Genomic DNA, 5299 nt, shown 5'->3' on the forward strand with positions numbered 1-5299 from the left:
GGGGAGTGGAGGAATGGAAGCAGTGCAAGTATGGGTGAGTGAAGTTAGAGATTACATATATATAACTCTTCCAATTAAGTTCTAATCATTTAAGGTAAAGCCAAAAAAGTGCATGTTTTTAATGTCCACGTAAGGTTACTGTTATTAGTTGTGGGGTTCCTATTGACTTGAAGCCTTGAAGTTACACTGCAACTACATTTATATCCAATCAAAGCAAGTGAGCTGACACGGTGCGCAGTAATATGTGGTAAGATAATGAGTACAAATTAGTATTCTATTTTGTCAAATATATGAAATGTGAGATAGACTTTTTTAATTACACTATTTTACACATAATATGCTTTAATACAGCGTTTGGTATATTTTTAATTATTTTTATTCTTGTGGATTTGTTTGTTTGTATGCTCTACCTTTTTTTTAATTGATTTCTATCAAACATTTTGTATATATTGGTGTAAATTTGTTCTTTATTATTTGTATTAAGATTTAGCCGTACATAATAGATAATTATCTTCTTATTGGTAATTCCATGAAATGATCCTATTCACAATTTATCTTGTTTCAATAATGTGTGAAGAATTAGAAATAATCAAAACACACAAATTAGTTGATACCATGTCACACAAAATATTGAAAAGGATTCTGCTAGGGAGACAGTGGACTATTTGTACAATGGAACATTCCTCGTACTATCTAGAATAATCATCCGAGTACTAGGGATAATAAACATCTTCCCAAAAGCACTTTAACCAATGATCGAACTCTTAACCTTTCAAATCTAGCGCTTTAATATCATGTCATGATACCACTCATCCCAAAAGTTTCAGCTAATGGAAAAATGTAACACTAATAATTATATCTCTAATACTCCATAAACCTTCATTGTACACATTGTATAAGTATTCTATTGACTCCTCATACTTTTTCTATTGAAAAATATTAAGAGGTTAATATTTTTATTAGTATTAGTTAATATTTTATTTTTATATTATTAAAATTTAAAAATTTAAAATTTAGTTTTTAATATTTAAAGTTGATCAAATATAAAAAAAAAGTAATAAATTTCATTGGTCATGCAACATTTTTAAAAAATATATATGCCTGACTTTGCATTTATCATTATGAAAAATAGCTTAACTTGTGTATCATATCGGTGCAAGAATCATCTCAGCCTATTTCATAATGTTTATACAACAACTATTGAAACTAGACGTTCTTCCTTCCAAAAGTTGGGATCAATGATGCTACTTAGTATGAAGCTCATCAATCTTTTTCAAGATACAGCCTTAAAAAGATGCTCTGTTTGATAGTTTATCACTTATGTAAATGATGTATATGTTGTTCTAACACAACCACGCAAAAAAAAAATGACTATTGGAATTTGGAAGTAAGAAAGGTTAGTATGTAGCTGCCATGTTTCTTCTAGAAGATATAGGCTTCCACTTATATAATATTCAATTAACATCATACTTAGGGTAAGTTCAGCCATTTTTTTATTTGAGTTTGACATGATATTGTGGTAGATTCTTCTTGAAGATATGCAGTTCTATATTCCATGTCATACTACGGAAGGAAAGTAAGATCATAGTATAAAACTATATATTATATTTCCTCGCCATTTTCTTACTCTTTTTTCTATAATGCGTATGTATATGGTTGGGTTGAATTCTAAAAGGAAGGCTTAATTATGTTACGCACTTTTATTCTGATCATGTAGCATTGCTCTTTTAATATCTTTGACACAAAATAATTTAATTATAAAATTAAAAATAATATAAAAATTGAATTAAAAAATATAAAAATTTATTTAAAATTTTAATAAAATAATAAGAATCAATAGAATAATTAAACCTAAAAAAATAACAGGTATAATAGACGAAGAATCAATTCTCTAGGTTTTTTTTTTCCTTCTAAAAGTATTGTTATACTTTTATTGTATTTTGAATTTTTTATTATAAAAGTAAACTTAGTTCGATTATATTATGTTTGATGTTTGATTATAATTACAAATAAAGTTTGATAACATTACTTGTGGTCCGTGGAGGTTTCTTTCAACGGAAAGCTAAAATACAATCCGAAAGGGAGGTTTATAGTTTATACCAAGGCATTTATGGCACCAGCTTTGCTGTGGTGTTGGAATGCCGGCCTTTTCTCACGAGATATGTATACAAGACAGGGAAGTTGGTCGGGGTGGTGGCCTCCGCCTCGAGCAATAAGGACTTGTATCATACTTGGATGATCGTTGGTGTTGTTTCCCGGCCACGGTGTCTCATCTTTCATTGTAAGTATAATATTTTTATAGAAACAATATATTCTAAATCTGCTCCATTCTATCACATTTAAGAAATTAGTTTGAATGGTATTATTGATTGGGATAATGTTAGGTAATTAATAACTTTTTAATAATATAAATAATTACTAATTAAATTAAAATACACTACACTTCTAAATTACTCATTTAAATTTTAAAATTAGAATAACTATCTACATACTTATTAAAATAAATATCTAATATATCCATTGTTTACATTATTTAATATTTTCATTATCTACCTATAATTTTTCTATTGAAAAAAAAAATACTACGCTCACTAACTTTCATAGTACGACGTTATTTTACATATATGTTGTTTGAAGCTTATCCTTTATATAATCTATCTTCTCAGAGAAGTACCTCTCTGGTGCTTGAGGTTCAGAAAAGTAATTTTTTGAAAAATAATACCCATTTTCGTGCAAATTCAGCGGTTTCTTGAAGAGTCTCAAAGGTGAGCATGGAAGTTCCATCATCAGAATTTAGAAACGTCAGGATCGTGAGTCATATTCTAATTAGTGTCTTTAAAATATGCGGCAAATTTTTCACCTAGCGTTCCAAAAAATGTAACGATTTATTATTATTATTATTATTATTATTATTATTATTATTATTTAACACAATGACTAATTTATATGAATCCATGCAACGAAAGTATTGATTATGCTAGTATTTATAGAATTTTTTAGAATTTTCATAATCGTATTTCATAAAAATAAATATCTAAATATTATAATGAAAAATTCTAAAAAATAAATAAATAAATCAAATATCGAACTAGAAAGATCTAAGAAGATAATTTCTAGAAATATCTATAATATCTAAGAAGTATAATTATCTAAAAATTGTAATGAATCAAGTTGTGAAGACTATAAATAGGTCACTATAAAACTCATTGTAACTAACTAAACTATAAGTACTACAAGAAAAATATTTATTCAGCCACACTTTTTTTAAGTTACATTTGAAAAGCGTAGTATGAATAGGCTACGCTTTTCTCTATGTTGCCTTTTTATAAGATAAAAGGATACACAATTGTGGCATCATTTAAAAAGTGTAGTCTTAGGTTTATAGAAATCACTTATAAAGCGTAGCCATAGATTGATATCTATAGGTTCACTTTTCGTATCAAAGAGGACGCTTGTAGAGTGTAGCCTATATGTTAAGTTTTGGGAGTGTTTTCTAATATATTCATGTATACTTAATGAATTTTGTTTTTCTTTTCATAAGCCCTCTTCCTTCAGAAACCCGTGCCTTGCTCCCTCTCTTTCAGAAAGCTTAACGCCACCACCACTCACCTTCGCTAACCACCACTCACCGTCGCCCTTCTCCTTCGTCTTCACCTTTGCTCACCCACACTTTGAAGTGTTTTCTAATATATTCATGTATACTTAATGAATTTTGTTTTTCTTTTCATAAGCCCTCTTCTTTCAAAAACCCGTGCCTTGCTCCCTCTCTTTCAGAAAGCTTAACGCCACCACCACTCACCTTCGCTAACCACCACTCACCGTCGCCCTTCTCCTTCGTCTTCACCTTTGCTCACCCACACTCACCGTCGCCCTTCTCCGATCCTTCGTCTTCTCACCTTCGCTCACCACTCACCGAGACATTGAAGTTCTTCTCTCTCAAAGAAAAACCCTAGCCGCTGCTCTCTTCTTCAAGCTGTGTCGCCGCCGTCAAATCTAGTCCAGCCGCCATCCCCACTCCCACTGCTCCAGTGCCGTCGCAGCTCGTCTTTATCGTCACGTTACGTCGCCTCTGTTCTACGGCCGTTGTTTGTTCCAATTCCATCGCCTGTGCTCCACTGCTCCCTCTCCCTCAACTCGGTTTGAGTTCTGGCCCTCATCTGAGTTCGAATTCTGTCTGTAATTATTTTTTTTCTCGTTTTTATTGTGTTATTGTGATTTAATTGTTGGTATTGTTGTTCTGTAACTTATAATTGCAACTGTTGGTGTTGTGAATCTGAATAACCGAGAGTGATGACATATTTATTCTTAATCTGAATAATATTGATTAAGAGAAAAGCAATAATTAGAGGACATGTACTGACAAACCCCGTTTTGACGGTTTATCTTGTATTGATTTTAAGAGATTTTATAACCTTTTACCCACATTTATTCAATGAAATAGCATGGTTTTATAACTTCTCCCTTAATTGTGCTTAAGAGTGAAAACATGCTTTTTAGGACTTAAAATAGCTAAATCTAATTCTCCTTGATTCCATTAGATGCCTTGATATGTTTGTTAAGTGATTTAAGGTTTAGGAGGCAAAGATTGGATCAAGGGAATGAAGAAAGAAAGCATGAAAAGTTGGAGAACTCATGAAGAAATGAAAGAACCGGAAAGCTGTCAAGCCGACCTCTTCGCACTTAAACGACCATAACTTGAGCTACAGAGGTCCAAATGATGCGGTTCCAGTTGGGTTGGAAAGCTAACATCCGGGGCTTCGCAACGATATAAGATTTGCCCTAGTTGCACTGCAGATAGGGACGCGTACGCGCACTATATGCGCACGCGTCGTTGTGCCACCTGGTTCACTTAATGCAATCCGTGGGCCAGCGAATTCTCAAGCCTTGTGGGCCCAATCCAACTCATTTCTGATGCTATTTAAGCCAAGGATTGAAGAGGAATCAACATACTTTTCATACTTTAGATGTTAGTTACCATTAGTCATAGTTTAGTTCTAGAAACTACTTCTAAAACTACTAAACTAAACTAATGGTAACTAACATGTGTTTCCCTCTTCACTCCTTGGGTTAAATAGCATCAGAAATGAGTTGGATTGGGCCCACAAGGCTTCTAAAATCGCTGGCCACGTTTTACTTCAAGTGGACTAGGTGGCAGCAACGGCGCATGCGCGTACTATGCGCGTGCGCGACACCATACTTGTAGAAACTATGGCAAATCTTATATCGTTTCGAAGCCCCGGATGTTAGCTTTCTAACCCAACTGAAACCGCATCATTTGGACCTCTGTAGCTCAAGTTAT

General features: G+C 32.8%; 1 long non-coding RNA gene across 1 annotated transcript in view; it reads left to right on the forward strand.

Annotated features, from left to right (window-relative positions):
* The first annotated feature begins 4060 nt into the window (after positions 1-4060).
* The window catches only part of LOC107479564 (uncharacterized), a 9172-nt gene continuing 7933 nt past the window's right edge, over positions 4061-5299 (forward strand). Inside the window, exon 1 of the long non-coding RNA XR_008007037.1 lies at positions 4061-4137. This is a non-coding gene — a long non-coding RNA (uncharacterized LOC107479564). The remainder of the gene's footprint in view (positions 4138-5299) is intronic.

The sequence above is a fragment of the Arachis duranensis genome, chromosome 3, assembly GCF_000817695.3.
Source record: "Arachis duranensis cultivar V14167 chromosome 3, aradu.V14167.gnm2.J7QH, whole genome shotgun sequence".
Classification (NCBI taxonomy): Eukaryota; Viridiplantae; Streptophyta; class Magnoliopsida; order Fabales; family Fabaceae; genus Arachis; species Arachis duranensis.